Raw genomic sequence first — 26,891 nt, 5'->3', positions numbered from 1 at the left:
CATCAAGGTCAGCTAACGGGAAGCTTCCCGATTCGCGAAGCGGGAACGAAGAAAAAAAAATATTTAAAAAAAAGTTATTAATAAACATATAAAATATATTTTTGGATTTAAAGAAGAATACATTTTACAGCTACAGATATTAGCTGTTAAAAAACCAATGAAATTCACTGAAAAAACCATAGGTTATAGACCATATATAGTTAGGAATTAGCATTTACAAAACCTTGAAAATTCACTGAAAAAACCATAGGTTATAGACCATATATAGTTAGGAATTAGCATTTAAAAAACCTTATTTTACTCACACAAAACCATTGAAATTCCATATATAGTTAGTTGCACTAACTATATATCGCGCACCCGCAATCCACTGCTGATGATGTCACATATTACATCATTCATGACATGGTCAGTGACATCACTGATGACATCACTGATGACATCTCAAATGACATCACTGATGACATCTCACTTGACATCAATGATCACATCACTGATGATATCATTCATGTGATAATACAATGCATCTCCTCACACTCTAATATAACCTCCGTTACACCCAGTGGTAAATAGAGAGTATCATTTTTGAAATCATTGACACACCAATACTAGTTACTATATACGCACTCACTGATTCCTATGTCTACACACACATTCACTCATACAATCATTCATACATACAATCACTCATCTTTACAACACTATCATATGCACTCATACACCTATACAGACACTCACACTCTGCCACTCATCCATGGAGTTACTCACACACCTAGTCAGTCCTGAAAAGAATCAATCACACTTCAATTTTCTCATCTATACAGTTAAACACAGAACACCTTACATTTTTGAAACATATACTAACACATAGTTACTCTCTTATAGAATCACTGATACAAGTACACATTGATCTGCACAGAGTCACACACCTCCCAGCCAGCCATACACACACTCAGTCTCCCATACAAATACTTGTGCAACCAATCAATAACCCATATAGCTACTTATATAGCTACTGATCAACACATGCAGCAGCTTGCACAACAACAGACATACTGATGCACACTTTTAGACAGTTTAGTCACTAACCCGTGCATTCAGTAAGACGCATTTAATCACTCACTCATACAGTCAATCACGCACCTACTAAAACCTTCATTCAGACACTTATACATCCACTCATTCTTCAATATGTAAAACATATTTAAACTTTACAGAAACACATAATCACTGGATGTTGTCATCAGTGATGTCATCAGTGATGTCACTGACCATGTCATGAATGATGTAATATGTGACATCATCAGCAGTGGATTGCGGGTGCGCGATATATAGTTAGTGCAACTAACTATATATGGAATTTCAATGGTTTTGTGTGAGTAAAATAAGGTTTTTTAAATGCTAATTCCTAACTATATATGGTCTATAACCTATGGTTTTTTCAGTGAATATATATATACATACATACATATTACCTACTGGCGGTCGCCAGTAGGTATATATAGTTAGGATTTTTTCTCTATGGGATTTTTGAAAATTCTATGTCCAATAACTTTGGCGTTTGAGGACGAAATTGGCTGAAAGTTTCAGGAAAATGGAACATTTTGTTTCTGAGCAGCCCCTGAAAATTTGGGGGGGTTTCGTCAAGGGGGGGCCGAGAAAAAAGGGGGGTCCCAAAACACGTTTTTCCCATGCAATTTTCCATAGGGCGGTTGGCCTCACTTTTAGCTCGAACGGCTGAATGGATTTCCACGAAACTGATGACATCACTGATGACATCATCTAGTGTCTGTGTGTTTTTGTAAAGTTTAAATATGTTTTACATATTGAAGAATGATTGGATGTATGAAAGACTGAGTGTGTGTGTGGCTGGCTGGGAGGTGTGTGACTCTGTGCATATCAATGTGTACTTGTATCAGAGATTGTATAAGAGAGTAAGTATGTGTTAGTATATGTGTGAAAAAGTATGGTGTTCTGTGTTTAACTGTATAGATGAGGAAATCGAAGTGTGATTGATTCTTTACAGGACTGACTAGGTGTGTGAGTAACTCCATGGATGAGTGGCAGTGTGTGAGTGTCTGCATAGGTGTATGAGTGCATATGATAGTGTTGTAATAATGATTGACTGTATGTATGAGTGATTGTATGGGTGAATGAGTGAATGTGTGTGTAGACATAGGAATCAGTGAGTGCGTATGTAGTAACTGGTATTGGTGTGTCATGATGTCATCAGTGATGTCATTTGAGATGTCATCAGTGATGTCATCAGTGATGTCATTTGAGATGTCATCAGTGATGTCATCAGTGATGTCACTGAAGTATGGTGTTCTGTGTTTAACTGTATAGATGAGGAAATCGAAGTGTGATTGACTCTTTACAGGACTGACTAGGTGTGTGAGTAACTCCATGGATGAGTGGCAGTGTGTGAGTGTCTGCATAGGTGTATGAGTGCATATGATAGTGTTGTAATAATGAGTGACTGTATGTATGAGTGATTGTATGGGTGAATGAGTGAATGTGTGTGTAGATGTAGGAATCAGTGAGTGCGTATGTAGTAACTGGTATTGGTGTGTCATGATGTCATCAGTGATGTAATTTGAGATGTCATCAGTGATGTCATCAGTGATGTCACTGACCATGTCATGAATGATGTAATATGTGACATCATCAGCAGTGGATTGCGGGTGCGCGATATATAGTTAGTGCAACTAACTATATATGGAATTTCATTGGTTTTATGTCAATAAAATGTCCAGCTAACTATATATGGTCTCTAACCTATGGTTTTTTCAGTGAATATATATATATATATATACATATATATATATATATATATATATATATATATATATATATATATATTTAAGACAGTTCTGTCCGCTATCAACGGGGACTTCAGCAGACGCAGACCTCTTTTCCACACAACAATTCAAAGTCTGAGTAAGACACTATCACACCAAAGTCGTGTCAGCAGTGGAAAGAATTTATTTTGCAATCATGGAGCAATTGCTCTCCTCGACGCGTTTCGCTCCGCGGACAGAGCTTGGTCACATGACGTGCCAGAAGCAGTTGAACCAATTTAAAGTGTTTTAAAAGACCTATCACCCAAAGAAAAAGGGATGAAAGGCTAAGAGTATACGAAAGGCATTGTAGTATAGAATACAACGATGACAAGTGGATATACAAAATACAAACTATACAGGTGTATTTATAGCAATGAGAGCATAGTGCTCCTTTCCTCAAATGATAGAGTGGCCAAAAAGTATTTTGACAAATGATGGCAAGTGCCTCAAATTTATCTAATTCAGCAGCATAACTACAGATGAATGACTAATAGCAGTACACATGAAAAATATAGAATAAAGTGCTAATGCAAACCTCAATGGGAATATAAGTCAGGTACGCTAAAAACAGAGTAATACAGTTTGTAAAGTGCTGGTGCATTATATATGGCAACATGATGTCCTCTAAATCTATCATTTCAATTCAAAGTGATAAAATAATTATTGAATCATAATCAACTTCATGCCGTATACTCTAAAGTGCTAGTGCTTAATGGGTGAAAAAGTGAACTAAATATAAGAAAAACGACAGTTTTTGAGGCTCAAAAATTCTATCCTACACAATAAAAACATATTCAATGTACTTTCCTGAAAATAATTACTAAAGACACAGATAACTTTAAATGACCAACAAAATCGGTATATATAGCAGTGCCATAATCACAAGAAATGTTGCAATTCATCATTGATAGTTAAACCATTTGGTGCTCTTGTATCTAACAGTAGAATGAAATAAGTCTCTCTTTGCCTAAGCAATTTTTCACGATCACCCCCCCGTCCGGGGTTGGGGATCGAACCCAAAAGTGTGTGATGCAAATCTTCGAGCTTGAATCCGAGTTTACTATGGCTCGCACGTGTTGCAAGATATGTTGGTTTGCCGGCAATTTAGTGCTGCCAATGTACGCAAGATTACATGTACAGGATAGCTTATAGATAACAAACTCACTGCGACAGGTCAGATACTCTTTGATGGCAATAGGTTTTTCGCTGAAGGCAGATTTATAATGTGTGCCATTCATAGCAAATGTACATGCACGTCATGACATGCACTTAAAAAAACCTGTTTTAGACAGCCAATTGGGATTAGGTGTTGTCTCAGGCAAAGTTTTATCCAGTGCATCTTTCAAGGAGGGTGACCTCCTGAAAGTAATGGCCGGTGATTTTGGCATTATAGGGCCTAGAATGATATCCGTGAGGACAATTGACCATTCTGCATTAATTATCCGCCGGATTTTTTGTTCCTGTGAACAAAAGGTGGTGATAAGGCGGACAGGGCCAATAAAAGTTGAGTCAAAAATGCCCCTACTCTTGGGTATTTGTAATTCTTCTCTTGATCGCAATGAAGCCTTCGAGAGAGCACAGTTCAATTGATCTAACTTGTAACCGCGCTGAAGAAACCTCTGAACTGACTCAGCTAGGCACTGGTTGGAAGTGGTTATGTCACTGCAGATTCTCTTTATGCGAATGAATTCCCCATAAGGTATGCTTTTGATGGTGTGGGATGGATGAGCACTGCGGGCGTGGAGAATAGAATTCCCGGCCGTTGACTTTCTGTGAAGTTTAGTATGCAATTTACCCTGCTCAGTATATAATACACATCTAAAAACTCGGCCAAGCTAGATGTGATTGAGGCAGTGAATCTTAGATTACGGTTGTTGATATTAATTTCATCAACAAATGGCTGTGCCTGTTCCTGCGAACCTTTCCAAATGACAAAAATGTTGTCTATGAAGCGCCAGTAGTAAGCTAAGTGTGGTAACCAATGGCGATGGACTTTGTGCAGCACATGCTCCTCCCACCAGCCAACATGAAGACATGAATAACTGGGGGAGAAGCACGAGCCCATAGCGACACCTCGTTGTTGATTATAAATGTCATTTTGGAACTGGAAGTGAATGTTAGTTAAACACATTTTTATAATTTCCAGTAGCATGGTATTGTGGTTTCGCAGGTCTGCATCACGGGTGTCAAATAAGTGTTTAGTGGCCTCTAGGCCCTGGCAGTGATGAATACTTGTATATAAAGATTCAATGTCCATCACCAAAAAACAAAAATCAAAACACCAATTGACATCTTTGATTTTAACTAAAAAGATAAGAAGGAAGTGAGGTCATGTGGGGTTGGAGGAAAAAAATCAACATATTTGGACAAATTTTTGTTCATGCTCCCACGTGCCGAAATAATAGGACGTCCAGGGACAGGGGTAACAAGTTTGTGAATTTTGGGAAGAAGGTAAAGGGCTGGAGTGATTGGATGTGTGACATTTAGAAATGTGGCCTCATCCTTAGTAAGGAGGCCTTGTCTTTGCCCTTGGTAGATGGATTTGCGAGTGCATTCGTTGCTTTTCATCATGGCAAATTTGGTGGGTTTTAGTATAACACGTGGGGTCACCCAATTGTCTCGTAGCCTTCTTCAAATAATCAGTTTTTGCCCACAACACCGTGTTACCACCTTTGTCCGCATTCTTCACAATCACTGATGAATTGCCCTGTATTTTCTTTATTAACGAAAGATATTGTTCATTATTGTAGTCTTGTTGCTTTTTTTCTTCCCAAAGTTACCCTGTTCATATATATATACATACATGTTGGCTGGTGGGAGGAGCGGGTTCTCATGGTCAAGCACCAGACAGCTTTCATTAACAACATTGTGTCTTGGCTGCGTTACATGATTCCGCGAGTGGATGTTAACAGTGCTAGAATTTTCAATAATGGGATCAATGCCAATGATCTTAATTTGGAATTCAATGCTAACATTAGTGCCACCTCTACAGAATTCTTGGATGTCAATATGTACATCGCCAATGGAACTTTACATTCTAAGCTCCATCGTAAACTTACCGCAGGAAACTCCACACTGCACTCCTCCAGCTTTCACCCTAGGCACCTCATAACCAGTATTACCTATGGGGAGATGTTACCATTAGCCAGAATTTGCAGCACCCATGAAGGTTTCCTTGAGTGCCAGGGGGCATCAGCCAAAAGATTCAAGGCACATGGTTACTCAGCTTCTATCATACGTAAAGCCATTGTCAGAGCCATTGCCATCCCTAGGGAGATATTGTTAGTGGTCTCATCCACCCCTGAGGTCACTAGTGCGACCTACATACTCAGTGAGCCAAATAGCCCATTCACCCCGAGATTGATTATAACGCTCAACACTGAGGAAAGAGCTATTAGAGTAGTAATCAACAAGCATTGGGGTATCATCAGATCAGATCCTGCACTAGGGCTTGTGATAGCCCACAAACATGACATCACATACAGAAGAGCATTTTCCATGAGGGATGCATTAGTCAGAAACTGTCTGGAGATCGCCACATCACAGAATTGGCTAGCAGACAGAAAGAGTTTTGTCAAATGCCAGAGTTGAAGGACATGCAAGTTTGGTAGACCCAGCCTTTAGACACGCGCCACTTACCATCAGATATAGACTCACTTACAGAACGGAATTTGTGGTGTACATGCTCGACTGTGGGTTGCATTACATGAGGAGCACTAAATTGCAAGTGCACCTGCGAATTTTCCAACACCTCAGAGCGATAGTCAACGATAAACCAGCCCACCCTGTGGCAAGGCATTTTAAGGAGGTGCATAATAACAACCTAGAGCACCTTCGATATTCTGCCATTGATTGCATCCCACTGCTTAGACGGGGTGGTATTAGGGAGAAGCTTTTGAGGCAATTGGAGAGTAGATATATTCTGCAATTTAACACCAAGGCGCCCTCTGGCCTCAGCAACACAGAGGATCTGCACCATTTCTGTAAAATAACTTTACATTCACACCATTAGTGACCATGCCATCGCATTGTAACTGTTTATTAATGTTATCACCTGTTTATATTTCACTGTCAATATAAGGCTCTACCCCTGCACTCTCAGTATCCACATGGAGTTGGGTTTCCTGTCATCAGGCTAGGTGCGACCACGAAGAGATAACCCAGTATTTATACTGTCATTTTGGTTGTCTACAGTCGGTCTTATGCACTGGCACTACAGACTTTCAACTAATGTTGTGGCAGGAATAGCAACACATGTATTCAGACCATGTTTGCGTATGACTATGAATCAGAATGTCACTTTTTCTCAATACGCTGTGCTATATATCCATTGCTTCATTGCAAGGCATACTCTAAACAGCACTGTTGACTTTAGAACTTATCCTGCACTTTCACACATTTTTTCTTAGTACATTCTATGCATTTTAATGTCACTTAAATGATCTTGAGGAGGTACTAACACCACACTTATGTATTTGTATGTATATGCGCACTCACGCCTTCCTCAACATGTATATAAACGCCCATGTGCACACTTCACCCTCACTCAGACTTTAAACTTTTGTTGTATTAAGTGGCAGTTTTGTTTTGCATTTATGCAGTTGTTTAGTTTGTTTGCAGTTTCAATGTACAAGGCTAGACGCACACATCTTATCACTAGCCTCCTTCTACATGCAACATTTTATCTTGGGGCTTCATGAGACGGGCCGAGAGCAGGGGTTCACTATCTGGTTTACCAACCACAGACATTGTTGAGCTGGGACTCGCGTTTACAATTGTGTGCAATCGGTAACATTAACATGATTGCTTACGAGTGGCATGCTTTCCGTTTTATAGTGTACTTACACGATTGGTTGGCTGCTTCAGGGTACGCTTTATGCTCTTGTACCAGCTGCCACACTGCATGTGCTGAAGGACTGAGGCAATCACCTGCTTCAACAGTTAGTTAGCAGTTTTATTGTCTGTTTACACTGGCGTTACTAACTGTAGTAAAACGTGATGTCACACATGTGCTTTACTGCGTCCTGCCCATAGTCACACGCTGCAAAACAACTCAGTCATTACAATGAACATAGTAAAAACACTGCCACTCACACATACTTATAAATACCACTCATTCACCAGTACAGCGCTATGTGATCAAGGCCGCATGTCTGTGACCCGAAACGTGTCATTTAGACACTTGATGCTTGAATAAATCATCATTTAACTCTCAGGTTTGCCTTTGGAGTCTGTTTCCTGGTGTTGCGCCCTTCTTTGGATGGTGGTACCAATAGGATCCTGCTGTGGAATATATATATATATATATATATATATATATATATATATATATATATATATATATATATATATTACCTACTGGCGGTCGCCAGTAGGTAGTTATAGTTAGGACCTAGTTTCCATTGGAAATCCTCAACATTCTATTTGGATTAACTTTGGCCCTGGTGGATGAATCTTTGCGAATTTCTCAAAGAAGATGGCTCGGTCCGCTGCGCTCCTTCCCTGTAAGTTTGGGGGGATTGGTGAAGTGGGGGCTGAGATAAAAGGGGGTCCCAAAACGTGTTTTCTCCATGTTATTTTCCATAGGACGTTTAGACACGGCTACAGGTCGAACGGCTGAATGGATTTATAAGAAATTTGGCAAAACTGTAGAGTCCGGCTCGCAGATTACGCTTTTTTTGGAATGGTGTAAATCCGTTCAGTAGTTGCTGAGAAAATTAAAGTTAAAGTCAAATATATATCTATAAGCGCGCACGGGTGCGCGCACTCAAGTGGCTGCGCGCGAGCGGAATTTTTATTTTGCTGCGTGACGTCTGTTAACGTTCGATTCGAAGGAAATCAGGAAGTGTTGACCGCCATTTTGTCACTGCGAGTATATATATTGTTCATTTCAAAGCGTTGGAACATGGAAAGGGGAGAAGGTAGAGATTGTTTTGCTGCGTAGGTTTTCTCAGGGTGTGCAGTAAGGCCCTTAAAGGCGAAAATATATATATATATTTTTTTTTTAAGTTGCGGGGTGCGCGCATCCGGGCGCGCACACCTATTAACAAGAGTGTGAAAATTGAGATAAATCAGAAGTTTGAGTGCTTTGATATAAGGTGGCTCTGAAAAGAGCCCTTGTGTTAATTGAGTTTTTTCTGCATTTATAAGTAAGTAGCGATGCAGAGCCTGATGTTGCAGAGGAAGATTCTGTTTCTGCCTTCCTTCTTACCTAGTTATGGTTTTTTCAGTCCCACTCCAGGCTTTTAGTCTGTGGATGGAAAACCATGAACCTAGACTCACCTATGAAAATCTTACTATTGATGCTTGACTGACGCCAAGGAGATCAGAGTGCCTGTCTGTGTAAGGTGATGTACCTCTGGGGAGATGATGTTATGTTTAAACGTAGCCCCTGAGTGCTTAGTTCGGTTCTGTTCTCTGTCACTGTTGTTGATTTAGAGCCCCAAATACAAAGGCTTGTTGTTGCTTGTGAATCCCCAAGTGTATATTTGCCCATACTGATCCATAACGCCCCGGCCTATCCATGTCGTAGGCCGTAAGAATGGGCGAAACTCAGCTGGCCGAGCGAGACTTGGGGAGGGGGCAGGAGCCAAGAGGAAACAAGGAGGGGTTTTCATCATTTGGGACAAAAAATAGTTCTAAACCAATGAAAAGTTTTATTAACAAGTCACATGACCTGTTATGCTTACGTTACGCGCTCCCCGCCGCGCCCCGGATTGCTTCCGGGAAGCTGCGCTTCGCGCCTCGCGCACCGGAGCACTTCCGGGTGCGCTAACGCGGCGTGTCATATGCCGCATTATGCAACAACGCGATACGTCGTTGGGGCTCTACCGGAACTGATCGAATTGGTAGTCTACAGTGTTTCTGGATGTTTCAGACTGAAGCTGGCGTCAGCATGAGAGCACCCCGTGGCTACGTCGTGGCCATTCCGCGAGCAATCATGGCAGTCGCTCCCCACCGGAACTCTGCGGGAGTCGGGGGCCCCGGTGACTCTTGTAGAATCTTCAAGGCTGATGGGACGCTTTTGGGAATGGGGCCCATGCCCCAGCAGTCAAGCGTCCGAGTTCCAGGGTTGCCGAGAGCCAGCCTTGCAGGCCAGGCCCAAGTCTGTGGAACCGACCGCCATTTCCTGAGCTCCGTGGCAGCCGCCTGTCGCTGTATCGCAAGAGTGGGTGCAATTCAGCCGCATGGCGGGTGAGACACTGTAATAGCAAGAGCAGGCGTAATTCAGCTGGCCGAGCGAGGCAATGTGCCGCAGGAGCGGGCGCAACTCAGCTTGTCGAGTGAAGCGCTGGGGTGTAGCTGAGAAACCTCCACCTGGGGAGGTGGGGGAGGCTCGTTCGCGCCGCCTCTCCCTTCCAGTGCACCACACGCCGTCTCCTGGCGCAGGTATATGTGATGGTTGGACCAGGGCACCGCAGGACGTGTCTTTAGGTCAAACCCTCAACTATGGCACCCAACATCCAGGACTTATGCCATTTGTGCAAGGCAGTGACATCGAAGCATGTCAGGGACCAAGCATATCCAGAGTCCTTCCTACAGTCTCTGCCTTCCTTCTTACCTAGTTTTGGTTTTTTCACTCCCACTCCAGGCTTTTAGTCTGTGGATGGAAAACTATGAACCTACACTCACCTATGAAAATCTTACTATTGATGCTTGACTGAGGCCAAGGAGATCAGAGTGCATGAGTCTCATGCTCGATCGATTGAGCTGGCCGGATCAGGCAACAAGAAGGTGGTGGGGGTGGCGGCATCAGCAAGGCATCCCCCCATACAACTTGTCGGACATCACCTCTGGATGTACTGGGGACGAGCCTTGGCGCATGGTGTCGTCCCCGGGGTATTTGCACAACGGTCCTCCACCCCTAGGCCGCCAGCTATGCTACCTCGAGAGGAACAGCGTCATGCATTTGGATCGATGCTGCAGCAGGCTGCCATGTAAATAGTTATTTAATAAAACGTTTTACCCTGTTACTTTGCTGGTGTGTTGTATATATTTATAATATTTGCATAGGGTTTGTCGTTATTTTGGGCGGGGTGGGGCGGAGCATCATGGCGTTGAGCTCGGTTTCTCTCACTAGTTTCATATTTCTCATGAGGGGTTGTTCCTAATGTTTCTATTTTAGCGAGAAAGTGAGTGTCAGACAATGGGAATACAATTTAATTTACACAATCCAAAGTATAGAATAACTTGTACAACATGTTACATAGTTTATTTTTGCTGTTCTCAGAATATATTGAATTTTACTTAAAACAGTGAGTTCAAATTACTCATCATATGACAGCGGGAAAAAAAACCACAATCTAAAAGATTGTGTTTTTAAAAAAAGCTTAGATACTGACAAATGACAAATGTACACTAATCTTTGATTCACTTATTTTTCTTTTAGGCCAAATAGTATATCATGAAGGTCCTTTTCTCGTTGGAAAGTACTCTGCTGTTCACTAAAAAATCAATTTCATCGGCTTTCTAGAAGAAAAGCTCCAAGAACATCTGAAATATTTTCATTATTTTCATATACTCCTTTTTTTCAGTCATGACTCTTTACTCATTCCTTTACTTTTCCTTTTGGCCAAATAGTGTCAGATGTATGAGTATATTTTCAAATTAATTCTAAGAAACTCTGAAATTACCGTTTTTACGACGTTCTGAAAGAAAGGCTCATACAACATTTTCACAATATTTAAGTATTTGTAAAACCATCTCTGACTCACTCATGTTCATCATTTTGTATAATACTGATATCACTTACTATGAGATCCACTTACAGTACCTATATGACAAGTCAATTTTTTATATTACCTGGATCACTTTTACTCAGAATATATTTTTAAACAGCAAAATAACCTTTATTAACTGGTCCCGTCTTCATAGGCCAATTACCTTTACTTAAATTTTGGTTCTAAAAACACTAGGTATGAATTTTTTAAGTCAAAAGGCAAACGTTGTTTGAAAGTCAAATGAGTGTCATTACACTGGGTCCAACCTTTACGACTTTTTAAATAGCATGTGTAATGCCCTGATGTTGTTGAAGGACCGTCATGATAAATAATAGCTACAGTTGCAAACGTTCTTCCTGAAATTGATAACTGCGAAGCCACAACATTTTTAATAGAAGTTGACAATTTACTTCCATCAGGTCTACATCGTTGGAACATTAAAATCACATATTTACCTTAAGTTTGTAAAAATAATGTGGACAGCATTGCAGACTTACATTGGCTACACACCATATTGTGATCAGCTGCTTTAACTAGATTATTAAAAGGCACTGATTTGCAGTCTGGTAAAGTCAAATATATAAATCTTTCAGTGTCTATTCTAGTACTACTTGATAAACTACAGTTGTCGCAGTCATGCTGCCATTGATAAGAAAGGCTAAAAAGATTTTTTATATCTACACCTTCATCTTCCAAAACATCAAACATATACATTAAAAATTCCTGACAATCCTGCTGAATAATCTGTGAAAATTGATTTTGACCAGAACATATGTCTAGAAGATTTCTAATTTCTGAAACACTTTCTATTTTTGCTCTATCACAGCTACATTTCTCAAACACGGAATTCAATAAACAGCAGAATGTTTGATCCCGATTTTCAACAATCTGTTCTTGTAAATTTTGAAGAAAAAAAATAACATTAAGCACTACATTATCATAGCAGTTGACCCCAGAACTGCTTTCAAACTAAAATCCAACAACATCTTCAACAGAATCCTTTTTCTTTCTGCTTACAATTACAGTTTCATCTACTTTTTGTCTTTTTGCTACTACATCACTGCAATTATTCTCATTTCTTCTTTTTGTGCCTACCACACGTTTTTCAAACAGAGGATATTGAGGCAAATGTGGAGCATACTCTCTTCTTAACCTATTGTATTCTTTAACACAATCTAGATCAGCACAAATCTTTGTTTCATCACATTCAATCAAGTACAATCCTGATAAAGTTCTGACTCGTGATAATGCCACATATTCCATACCCTCTTTAAACACAGAACTTCCAATGTTCACCAAAGCACTATCTACACTTAAACCTTGAGATTTATGAATTGTCACCGCATATGCCAAACAAATAGGAAACTGTTTTTGGCGAACATATAAGTCTTTCACAAGCAAAAACCTAGCTGAACAACAACAAATTTGTTCTATTTTGTCAATGCCATCAAATTTAATTTTTAAAATTTCAATTCCATCTCTATTTTTGTAATTCACAAAACCAACAACATGACCCATTGCTCCATTTACCAGACCTCTTTCAACATTTAAATTCCTTCTCAAAATGATACAATTTAAACACACATTCAGAGTCTTTTCAAAACCAGCAGTTTTAGATATAGTCTTCTCTAATGAATCCAATTTTGATTTTAAATTTTCAGACAAAATATTTGTTGCTCCCATATGCTCTATTTTATCTATAGCTTCCAGTTTCACTATCTCTTCATTTTCTAACTTTAACATTTTGTTGTTGAACATGGAACATTCTTTCAGAGTTGGCATCAAACATATGCAGGATTTCTTCTCGTTAATTTCCTTAAAAATATTCTCTGGAAGTATGTTTTCATTTGGGTACAAATTTGAAATTAATCGTCCATGTAAAGCTTCTTTCCCATGCTGACTTACTTTTCCGATTCTTACATCTTGTAGACTATTTTTATAATCTTCATCCTTTGCCTGCCGCATATTTTGGAGTAGTTCTGCATATTTGACATTTAACCATATATTAACGTTTCCAATGCTTCCTAGGCACTTCTTGGTATCTTCATGCGTGACCATTTTAAACACTGGTTGTCCTTTCACTGGAGTCAACTGCAGTAGATCTCCAAAAACAATGATGTGTTTCCCTTCAAATACCACATCATACTCTGTTCTAAGAATTGCTTGCATTCTCAAATGCACAAAAGCAAGCATTAGATTTGAGACCATGCTTACTTCATCAATGATAAGAAGTTTCATTTTCTTCAGGACTCTCGAAACTTCGGAACACGCATCTCCAGATAGCTTGTGGTATTGCAATTTGTTATCATGCTCCACTGGCAGCATCAGTAAATGATGTAAAGTAATCCCTTTAATATTATGTGCTGCCAGCCCAGTTGGAGCGGTAACAACACAAGATAGTGGTGATTCAGTCCTTTTCTGCAGATAAGTTGCCATTGCTTTAATCAGAAAACTTTTTCCAGTTCCCGCTTCTCCACTCACGTACAGTTGGACAGGCTTAAATGATGTACATGAGCACTCTTTTTTCTCATGAGTGAATCCATGTTCAATCTGTTCTGTGACTTCGTCATATATCTGCTTCTGCTCAAGGTTTAGTTGTTTCACCAAATCTTCTAAGTTAACGACATCATCTTGAGCTTGTTCCATAGCTCTTTCCACCTCATCCATGGCAGTGGCAGCTTCATTTTGGATAATTGGTCCTCCTAGTGGATCCTGACTTAATGAAGTAGAACTCTGACTGTCTTGAGAACTGTCTCTCGCAATCTCTGCAGCAATTGTTGCTTCTTGCACTATTTCTTCATTCAACATTTGCAGATAATTTGGAAAAACAAGACATTCTATGGTATCCTTGGTTGCATTAAAAGAATGTTCGTAACAGAGAAAATCTCCAAGTAGTTCCTCTTCTGTACGCCATGGTTTAAAGAGTTGCAAAAGAGCCAAATAGTAAAATTCCCTTTTGTCTGGATTTTCGCAACTCAATTTTCGATGATTAGTCAAATGACCTTTTCTCTGTTTCACTAGACATCCTTCATATCCAATGACAGCATATATTCCATTATTGATATCTTCTCTGATGTTTCTCTTATAAATATAGCTTTGAAGAACTTCATAGAGACAAGCGTTCTCAAGGTGAGGACTTCTATTTGGATAGTATGTATCCAACATGTTTGTCTTCAAAATATCTGTACTTTCTGGTTCTTTCTCCGCCAAATACTCTATTTCTTGTACAGATTTCAAAACTCGGTTTCGTGTTGCAGCAAGACCTAGACTTATCCAAATGATGGTTCTAGATTTGGCATAGAGACTTGCTGATGACAATCGATCAGAACATTCATATGCTCCAATTTCTCGATGCGACAAAATCTTCAGACTGTAACTGTATAAATTTTTTGCTTAGACTCTTTTCATGTGAAATGTCCTCCCACATTTCCTTCAGTTCTGTCTTTTCTTTTTTTGTGATGTAAGACGTCACATATCGAGCCACAGCAATAGAGTTGTCAGCAACGAATTGAATATCCATGTTAGCATTCCACATAGACAAAATCACTGGGTTGTAGTCGTTGATGTACTTGGATTCTTCGTTTCTTTTTAAATTGTATGTATTTTTGGGTGATTTCCTCGTCACATTATGTCGTAGAGAAGACATCAAATTATTAACTCTTCCTTTAGAAATCACTGTTCGTGGAAAGCCGAAATGACATTTTGTGCAGAACTTGTCCTTGTTTCTGAATTTTCGACGACAATACTTCCCACAACGATGCGATTGAAAGCGTAAAACTTGTTGCCTTAAACTGTTTTCCTCTGTAGTTTTCGGAACAGCACATGATGAATACTCTTCAATGAAACTCATCACTGTTTCATCCAAATCTGTTCCAAATTTGGGTGCATCTTTAATCCACAACAACATATGTATGTGAGGAGCACCTCTCGCTTGATACTCCTTTCTCCAAAAGAAATCCAAAACCTCTCCAAGGGGAGCATTTTTTTGTTGGTAATAAAAGACATCATAGCTTCAAATCTATGATTAAAATATCTGCATACATTCACTGGATCCAAAGAACACAGTTCTCCAGGTGTTTTGAATTCTATATTTTGTATATTTGCATTTGCCTCTCGTAGAAATTGAAGTAAGTCGTCCCATGCATACTCGGCACAGCTAAGAGTGAGGAACCATGTAGGAGTTCCTAAGTTTCTTAGCATACATTTCAATTCCCCATGACGACGGTACCAATACTCGTTTGTACCACGCTGACATGCCATGAGATTGATTAAATGAGATTCCAAAATATTATCTTGCAGATTCACTTTCTCCATAAAGTCCCTCGCCGAAACATTTTGCAGATGTGCTCCACTATTCAGTATATGGTTTACTGCATAAGAAAGCCCAGACAAGTCACTTTCATACAGTAGATGAAACAAATAGGGAATGCATTGACGAAACCTTGGATCTTCAGCATATAATCTTACAGTTCGATATTCAGATGCAGGAATTTGAAGTGGTCGATTGTCATATCATCCACCTCGACCTGTTGGAAATAGCTGTGGAAAAGAACGAGCTTCCAAACTTTCTTCCCATACACTAATGGGACTTCATTTTGCTGCTTTCATTTGAAACAAGTCAATTGCATTCCCCATCACTTCTTTCGAATGCAAAGGATGAACAGTATAATGTTCATATATTTCTTCACTTCTAGACACATCAACTTTTTCAATTTGGCCAGCTGAACAATCACTGTCTTCATCTGCAGCTGTTTCCTCTGCTTCAACACATACATGTTTGTAGTACTCATTGTTTTTTACCAAATACAACGTTGCCTTTTTGACTTTCCTAACATCCACTAAATCTTGCCAGATTTTCTTACTCTTTGTCGGAAACTCCATTAACTAGAATAACCAGAGGTTCCTCTTCCACTTTCTCTACACCAATTGTATCAATATTTTTCTTGAAATCAAGAGGCAAATAAACAACTCTTCCCTTTAATCCTCTCTGTAAATCTGAAGGAGGCAATTTCCCTATTTTAGGCTCCATGCGAACAATAGCCTGAAAAGGATGGACACATTGAATCAAAATAGACTCATACGTATTTAAATCCATCAATTCAGGAGGAATGTCTACCAACTCCAGATTAATATGAACAGCTCTAGCAGGCATTCTGTTTTGATTTAATTTATCATAACAATATTTACAAATACGCTGATCAGAACTCAAATCAAAACAATTCTCCACCCACAAATAAGTTGCAAAATCCTTCCACTCATAATTATTTATCTTTTCGCTTTTTACGTATAAATCAACTAATCTAGTTTGATGCTTATAATGAGTTCGTCGACAACACACACAAATAAAATTCGGCCTTTCACTTGATTTCACCTTAAACCTGGTAATTTCCTGGTCAAACTTTTCTGTACTTGAAATCTGTACATTGTCTTCCACATTACCTTGAATTTCTGTGTTAATTTCTAAACTGTCCTCTTTTTCACCAAAATAAGAAATCTCAATGTCTTCACAAATCTTCTTCACATCTAATTCAGTTCCATGCAAAAGAGCACTGTTTAATTGTTTAGGCTTAAGTGCTGGACTTTTTGCATAATACAACATTCTCACTAATTTCCTCATTGTGGTATGATGCACTGCTAACATCCTAAAATGATGAAAAACACTCTGACAGACTTTTCTAGAAAGACAAGCCAGTGAATGCCCTTGCAAACCTGTGTTTTCTCTCACTCTACAAGGATCTAAGTCTTGCAACAACTTCATTTTCTGTTTTAGACTTTTCTTACTATATGTACGTAAGAAATTACAAAACAAATTAATTGATTCCTGTCGCACACTACAAATACGACTACACTTCCAAGTGTACACTGGACCCTTAGTACGTCTCCCTAAAACTTCATCAGTTAACACCTCTTCTGGTTCTCTAGGCACAAGTTTATCTTTTTCAATCGGACAACCGTCTTTCACCTCATATGCTCGACCACTGGTGTCAACTGCATGCACTAAATCATTCTCCTGGAAGTAACTCTCCTCATTAAAAAATGGCTCACAATTTGAACTGTGCATCCATTCTCCTGAAAAAACTTTACAAAAATTAGTCCGATTAATTACTCTTTTCCATCTACTGTTTGATTTGAAAACATCAATTGTCTTGTTAAGTGTCCTAATTCTATAGAATATTAAAATAAATAATTTTTTCTTAACTTCAAAAGCCTGATCAACAATCTTCTCTACACTTTTCTTTTTCTTATAAAAAGCAGCTCTCTGTTTACCTTTCCTAATGTTTTTAACAAATTTAAAACCACCCTATTGCGAAACATTCGTTTACGAATGTCTCTAAACTGATTCTGCCTTCTATTCCTATACATATTATTCTCTCCTGCTCCAGTAGTAAGATATTTTGAGGGCCTCTCCTTCCTTTTCAAATTTACTCTTTCCTTCTCTTTTTGTACATTCTGTCCAACATTTTTTTTTGATCTACATATGTTCTGTAAGAAAGACTTAGTTGTCTTACCAGGAGCTTTTTTCCTGTTTTTTGAAGTATTTGTTGTGGAGGAGTGCTGTAATTCCGATGCTGTTTTTGTTTTTTTCCGCTTATCATCTTTCCTTCTCCTTTGCCTTGAGGGCATCTTTCCTTACTCTTGAAATCTTGATTTCAATCTGTGTTAAAGAAAAAAATAGCACATTATAGACCACTATTACCAAACAACAAAGCAATGACAAAAAGCAAACGGTCTATTCAGGGTTACAGATCAAGTGAGGATTCTCCAAGGGTGCAGAAGAGGTGAGACCTGTATTGAAGAGTGTAGTGGAAGAGAGGTCTGTCCACAGGTACAAAGAAAGTGAGACCTGTGTCTAAGAGTGCAGTAGGGGATATGCTTCATGAAGTCTAGTCCACTGCACTCTTACACACAGGCTTCACCACCTATGCTTCCCAGGAAAGGCCTCTCTCTCACTACAGTCTTGAACATAGGCCTCATCTCCTCTGTACCTATGGACATGCCTCACCTCATCTGCACAATCTACTTCCTAATCTGACATAACACAGGTGACATCATTGTTAAAAGTTAAAAAATATTTCTTTAATCATGCAGACACTATTTATTCCTTCTCAAAAATCTAAAAGCCATTGATTTGCCCCAAAATCGTTTTTTGAATAACATTTTAGACACACAGTGCAGGTCCTATGTACAAGCATTCAGTGTCCATGACTACAGTGGAGAGGACTAACCTCCTCTCACCCTTGGACAAGCCTTACCTCATCTCTGTCCTCTGGACAGGCCTCAATGTATTGAGTATAATTGATGGTAACTGGGTGCAGATGAGGTGACGCATGTCCAAGGGTGTAAATAAGCTGAGGCCTGTCTAAGGATGCAGATTAGTTGAAGTCTATTCAGGGTTGCAGATGAGGTGAGGATTGTCCAGGGGTGCAGAGGAGGTGAGGCCTGTATTGAAGAGTGTAGTGGAAGAGAGGTCTGTCCAGGGATACAAAGAAAGTGAGGCCTGTGTCTAAGAGTGCAGTGGGGGATAGGCTTCATGAAGTCTAGTCCACTGCACTCTTAGACAAAGGCCTCATCACCTACGCTCTCCAGGAAAGGCCTCTCTCCCACTACAGTCTTGAACACAGGCCTCACCTCCACTGTCCCTCTGGACATGCCTCACCTCATCTGCACAATCTACTTCCTAATCTGAGGTAACACAGGTGACATTATTGTGAAAGGTTGAAATATATTTCTTTAATCATGCAGACACTATTTATTCCTTCTCAAAAATGTAAAAGCCATTCATTTCCCCCAAAATCTTTTTTCACATCACATTTAAGAAACACAGCACAGGTCCTATGTACAAGCATTCCATGTCACTACTGAAACTTCACAATTTCACAAAATACAAATCCCCTATCTTGCAAATATTCATACCAAGAATTATCAAAAAACCTGACACAAACTAACAGCAAAGAAGCTCAATGTGCTTCCTATTATGAGGTAACACAGGTGACATCATTGTAAAAGGTTCAAATGTATTTCTTTAATCATGCAGACACTATTTATTCCTTCTCAAAAATGTAAAAGCCATTCATTTTCCCCAAAAACGTTTTTCACATAACATTTAAAAACACAGCACAGGTCCTATGTACAAGCATTCAATTTCACTACTGAAATTCAACCATTCTCAAAAAACATGACACAAACCAACAGCAAAGAAACTCAATGTGCTTCCTACTCTGAGTTAACACAAGTAACATCATTGTGAAAGGGTCAAATGTATTTCTTTAAGCATGCAGACACTATTTATTCCTTCAAAAAAATGTAAAAGCCATTCATTTTCCCCAAAATCGTTTTTGACATCACATTTAAGAAACACAGCACAGGTCCTATGTACAAGCATTCCATGTCACTACTGAAACTTCACAATTTTACAAAATACAATTCCTCTATGCAGTACAAACTTTTTACCAAGCATTATGAAAAAGCATGACACAAACAACATTTAAAAACCACAATATGCTTCCAAATATTCTCCATACAGTGTACAACTCTCTATCTATATTAAATAAATCATTACTTACCTTTACAAATGCTTTAGGAGATTGAAAACAGTGTCAGACACACACACCAATATTTCTTTAATAGAGCAAAAGGTATGTACTCCAGGCACTGCAACCATGAATGGCACAGAGAACCTCTAATTCTACACACATATTCCTCATGGTAACCAATCAAAACTCTTCCCTTTCTATTTTCAAATCAACACCCTTCCCCCCCCCTCAGCCCTTTCTACCTGTTACCATAGCAACTCCCTCCTCACTCAGCTCTCAGGTTTAAACGTTTATTCTACAATGTTGCAATTGAACTTAGCAAGGATGTTTGACCTCTCAATATCCCAGCTTATCCAGTGCAATGTTTCTTTAAAAGACATTTTCTTAACCATTCAAATTGCTTCTTTCACAAAACAGAACCATGCACCCTAACTTTCAGCTTTCAACTATCTGAATCCACCAATCATTGCTTGTGATTCAACAGCACTGAAACTCCACAGTTTTTTTTTGTGCAAACTCCTACTGTTCCAACTGCCATTTCATTCCCACACTTCATCTGACTGCACCAGGACCTCCTCTTACCATGTATTCTGTCTGGATTATTGGACATAGCTACATCCACTGGGCTCAAAGGTATGCAGCTACCAGAAATTTTCGCAACCTTGATTTACCAAATGTGAACATTAAATGGATTGGCCAGAGAGGATTGAGTTGTCATCAATTGATACCATTGGTGAAAACCTTTTTGCATCTGCCACACCCTCACCTCATAATTCTCCACTGCGGTGGAAATGACTTAGGCACTTTGACTGGGGTAGGTCTGGAAATGCTTTTAAAGGACACCTTTGGGCAATTGATGACACTTTTTCCTCAAACTGCCTTGGTATATTCCAATATATGCCAAAGACAGAAATGGAAGTGGTCCAACCAATTTTGTCCACAATTTGAGAAAGCACGGAAACATGTGAATAAATCTGTTTCTGCTTACATAAGAGACTATGGAATGGGTTCAATATACAACAATAACTTGCGTTACAAGATGCAAGATATCTACAGAGGAGATGGTGTGCACTTCTCAGATGAGGGGAATAGAATATTCCTCCTGAATTTAAGACTGTGCATTGGTACCTACTTGTAGGTACCTAAATCAGCCACATAACCCAAAAGCTCTTTTGAGGGCTACCCTACCTCTGATCACTCCAAATGATTATCTTTTTCTAACTTTTGTCACTATTTTCCACCAAAGTACGCTCCCCGGTACGCTTCCCGGTGCGCGTACCAGGCGCTCACCCCGCGAAAAATAAAAAATAAAATGTTGGGGCCTATATGGGCCTCCTAAGACCCCCTCAGAAAACCTAGGGGGTCAAGGGGTGCCTACCGTGCCCCCTTATACCCATTCCCAACGTTTTTTGTCCTCCATTTTCTGTCTAAAATCTACCGAAACACAAAATGGAGGACTCCCGTAGCGCTGCCGGTACGCAAATCCGGATCGCGCGCCGGTGAGCGCTCCCAACATTTTTTTAAAGTTAATTTACATAAAAACCTCTGTAGAGAAGTTCACCAAATATAGAATAGGCAATACTACATACCAGTCCCTACCATTTTCACAAATTTGGTGGAATTCCATTGAGCCATTTGGCCTGTAGCCCTGTCTAAATATCCCGAGGAAAATTACATGACAAAAACACATCTGAAGTGTTAGAATTTACAACCAATTAAAATGTTACTTTCATTTTCTACTATTATTTCCTGACATTTGATTGGTTATGTATATAAAAAAAGAGAGGGAAACACAGCCATTTTGACTACTACTTCCTGAAGTACATTTGAAAAGGATTTTCACTGAGAACTTCAACTGCTTTCTCAAAGGTAAGTTGTTATTTTGGAAAGTGAAGTATGTTGTGCACTTTAAGTTAATTTGGAAAACATTTTCTGATAATTAAATACTATCCCTCTGTAATAGTTATAGATTGAGATAGGCTTCTCTGTTATAGTTATGGATAGAGTTAGGCTTGTCTTGTATAATTATGAATTTACTTAAGCTTTATCACATACACTTTTTTATATTTCTACTTCCAGCCTGATACCATACACTGCCCAAAGATAACTTCACTGTTAAAAAATCAAAACTACCTGTCTGAACTTAAACCCAACACTGCCCTATCTCTACTGATATATTTATTTTTTATGCAATTTACAGCAAGAAAATGGAAGGAGAACAGAATATTTCTTTCGAAATTGTTCTGGAGAACAACCCTGAAGAAATTATTGATGAGAATGATGACTTTGATTTTATGGATGAGTCACTGGACCATGAATTAGTTCAGTGTGTGGAAGCAATAGAATCACAGAATGAAAATGAGGACATTCCAGAAAATATATTGTTAGAAGTTTTATTAAATTTTGAAAAAGAATCAGAAAAATAAATTTATATTTAATAATCAAAAATTGGTCGAGACATTATTCATTTTTATATGTAATTCATAAACTAGTACCAAATTGATTATAATATAAAGTCAGACTTATAGTATACTGTGCAACTTTTTTGTGTTACATAGTAATTTTGCTCATAGTTACTTCCTTTCTCCCACTTTATTATCTCCAAAGTGTATTTGACATCTCTTTTTCATCTCCTGCCTCAATGTTGTTTCCGCTTTCCTGACAGACTATTATATGGATTCCATATACCACAATAACTTCTGTAACAACATGCAAATTATCTACAGCGGAGACGGTCTACATTGAATTTAGGACTCTGCATTGGTACATACATGTTGGTACTTAAAACAGCCAAACAACACAACAACTCTATGCAGAGCTACCCTACCTCTAAGCACTTTAAATTATTATTTTACTGTTTCACTGGGTTTTGCCCATGGTACGCTCCCCGGTACGCTCCCCGGTGCGCGTACCGGGCGCTCCCCCCGTGAAAATCGAAAAAAAAACAAAAACATTTATTTGCCCCACGGAGCCTTTTATGGCCCCCACATCAAACCTAGAGGGTCAGGGGGGGTCTACCCTCCCCCCTTTAGGTCATTTCCCCCCTTGTTTTTTGCCACCTCATGTGTCTCGATTCTACCGAGACACAAGATGGCGGCCGCTCCGGACTGTTTGGAATGTTTACAGACACCCGAGAGCCAAACATCTTTCCACGCGCGAACTCGCGTAGCGCGCTGGTAAGCGCCCCGGTGCGCGTACCGGGGCACGGCTATAGATATATATATTTTTTTAAACCCAAATTACTCAAAATCCACTGGAGCACATATCTTGAGACATAGCAAAGGCACATCGGGCTACCAGTCCCTACAATTTTGCCAAGTTTGGTGAAAATCCATTCAGCCGTTCGAGCTAAAAGTGAGTCCAACCGCCCTATGGAAATTAACATGGGGAAAACATGTTTTGGGACCCCCCTTTTATCTCGGCCCCCGATTGACGAATCCCCCCCAAACTTTCAGGGAAGGAGCGGAGAGCCGCGAGGCAAATTTGAGGAAAATTTCTGGCAGATTCCTCAACCAGCGCCAAAGTAATTCCCAATAGAATGTTGCGGTTTCCCTATGGAAAATAATCCTAACTATAACTACCTACTGGCAATCGCCAGTAGGTAATATATAAATAAATATATATATATATATATATATATATATATATATATATATATTACCTACTGGCGGTCGCCAGTAGGTATATATAGTTAGGATTTTTTCTCTATGGGTTTTTTGAAAATTCTATGTCTAATAACTTTGGCGTTTGTGGACGGAATTGGCTGAAATTTTCAGGAAAATGGCACATTTTGTTTCTGAGCAGCCCTTGAAAATTTGGGGGGGGTTCGTCCAGTGGGGGCCGAGAAAAAAGGGGGGTCCCAAAACGTGTTTTTAACATTGAGTTTTCCATAGGGCGGTTGGCCTCACTTTTAGCCCGAACGGCTGAATGGATTTGCACGAAACTTGGCAAAATTGTAGGGACTGGTAGCCCGATGTGCCTTTTGTAGGTCTCAATATATGTGCTCCAGTGGATTTTGAGAAATTAACGTTTAAAAAAAGATATATATCTGTAACAGCGGACCGGTTAGCGCTCTGGTTCGCGGACTTTTCGCGCAACGGAGCTTTGTGAAGCGAAGCTGATTGGTTCTCCGGCGTCTGTCAACATTCCAAACAGTCCGTAGCGGCCGCCATCTTGTCTCTCGGTAGGATCGAGAGACAAGAGGAGGTCAAAACAAAGGGGGAAATAACTATAAGGGGGCATAGTAGATCCTCGCTGACCCCCTAGGTTTGATGTGGAGGTTTTAAAAGGGCCCCGCGGGGCAAAAAATAATAATAAAAATAATAATTGAACGGCTGAATGGATTTGCACGAAACTTGGCAAAATATTAGGGACTGGTAGCCCGATGTGCCTTTGCTAGGTCTCAATATATGTGCTCCAGTGGATTTTGAGAAATTAACGTTCAAAAAAAGATATATATCTGTAACAGCGCTCCGCTTCGCGTAACGGAGGTTTGCGAAGCTGATTGGTCATTCTGTCACTGGGCTATAGTTGGGCTACATCTGGCTGATATTTGGGCTACATTTGTTTTTTTGTGTGTCTGGCGGCCATCTTTGGGCTACATTGGGCTACATTGGGCTTCATTGGGCTACATTCGGCTAATTAGCAAATAGCTCATCGCAAACTAGGAATGGTAAAGAATCGCTATTTATTCCTTAAAGTTCGCTATTTAGGAAATGCAAATAACTTTGATGATACATATGGCGGTTCATCTCTAACAAGATAAGAAGCATAGGGATAGATTTATGATGACTGGCGCATCACCAGGGATGTGTTAGTCATTCTGTGCCGCTGTTCCGTCACCTATGGTGTGCTGCATTTACAATGCGGCGCATCACGGGGCAAAAACAGCACAGATGCGTGATGTATCTGTGCCGTAAAGGTGGCGCATTGCTGGAGTTGTATCGCAAGTGTGATGAAGGTCCAGCAAGGGTCGGGGGTGCCCCTGTCGCAGGGTTTCTGTTCTCACACAGAACTGTGGACAGAGGATTGGAACCTCGGCGAATTAGGGTGTCCCAAAACTCACGTTAGTAATCAAAAACTATTTAGCAAGCTAGGTACAGTGTCACATTGGATATAACAAACTCTCAATGTTTAGACAATCCATAATATGAACTTATAGTACCTCAGGATACGTGGAACTCATGAACAGTCGGTCGTTATATATTTCTTAGAAACCAGAACATGGAGTTAAGAAGAACACATGTGTATTTGAAATGTTTATTTACTAATGCCGTCTTCTCAGGCGTAGTACCTTAGATAATAAAAGTACACATATTATCAGTAGCAAAATTACCAGCATAGTTACTAGTACATAAAAAGTGAATGGTGATAGTATGTTAACATGCTGTAAATGAATAAGAGTTAGCAACACTTATAAGCAGCCGCGGGCCGTGGAGGGAGTTACGGTGAGGCAGGGAGGCGGGGAGGGGGAGAAGCAGGGTGGAGAATACAAGTACACATATTATCAGTAGCAAAATTACCAGCATAGTTACTAGTACATAAAAAGCGAATGGTGACAGTATGTTAACATGCTGTAAATGAATAAGAGTTAGCAACACTTATAAGCAGCCGCGGGCCGTGGAGGGAGTTACGGTGGGGCAGGGAGGCGGGGAGGGGGAGGGGCAAGGTAGACAGGGCTCCACCCTGCTTCTCCCCCTCCCCGCCTCCCTGCCTCACCGTAACTCCCTCCACGGCCCGCGGCTGCTTATATCTCACCCTCCCTAATACACATATTATATTATTTGCTAAGAAGGTCTCTTTGTGTTGGTTTAGGGCGTGCCCATACTTTAGTGTCTTAGATTTGAAGGAATCACATCAGCATACACCAGCTCTCTCTTCATGTGAACCGCATCAACTGTTGTGTATGTGTGTTCGGCAAAGCAATATAAAACCCGCCTCATGCCCAGAATTGGCAGAAGTTGCACTTATGTTATGAGTATGAAGTCGTGGAGATCAGACCTCATAACAATTCTGTATCGTGTTGTTCTTGAAACTTTAGCACTCGCTGTACAGATATAGTTTAACAAGTAAAGCAGATAGTAGACCAATAACATATTATTCTCATGTAAACCACGATGAACTACTAGGTGGAAAGCTAAAGCAACAACTAAATGTCGTGTGCAGAAGTTGCAAAAAAGGAAAAATGGCGTTTAAACCGGTAATGAGCCCATGCTAACTTAACACGGTGTAAAGATATCCAGGACCTAGATGACACCTCCTCATGATCCGGAAACGAACTGAATAAGATAATAGAAGTGCCATCTCATGAGAGCAGATTGCAAGTTTATATGTGGACGGTCCGCAAGGTAAAGCATTAAAAACTAGGAAAATTCAATGCTAAAGAAAAATAAAACAGCCAAGTACTTTATCGAGTCTTAAGCCAATAGGCAAGGTAAATAATAAAAACTTGACAATTAAGTCAATGAATTGTCAATGAAATGCTAGTACTCAGCATATGAAACATGAAAAAGGTCTATGACATAACTGTGTATGCAAAATAAGCTGCAACAGCCTCCAACAGGAAGTCACCGTCTTCATCCGAAAACAGTTCAGCCATCCAATTTAAAAGCGGAAAAGAACATACGTGCTCTCCCAGCACCGGATCCTCTATCACCATCAGAGGACAGCTCGGTGGGTTTTCAAGAAAGCTGTGTTCCAAGAAAGACTGTGCTGCCGCCAGTAAATTCCAGGGACCAAGTAGTCCATGCATCAATGCCACAGCCATAATCCTTTCGCCAGGACAAATCAACTCG

Source organism: Lissotriton helveticus, chromosome 4_2 (assembly GCF_964261635.1).
Source record: "Lissotriton helveticus chromosome 4_2, aLisHel1.1, whole genome shotgun sequence".
Classification (NCBI taxonomy): domain Eukaryota; kingdom Metazoa; phylum Chordata; class Amphibia; order Caudata; family Salamandridae; genus Lissotriton; species Lissotriton helveticus.
The sequence above is the reverse complement of the archived record's forward strand: the minus strand, read 5'-3'. Positions refer to the sequence as shown.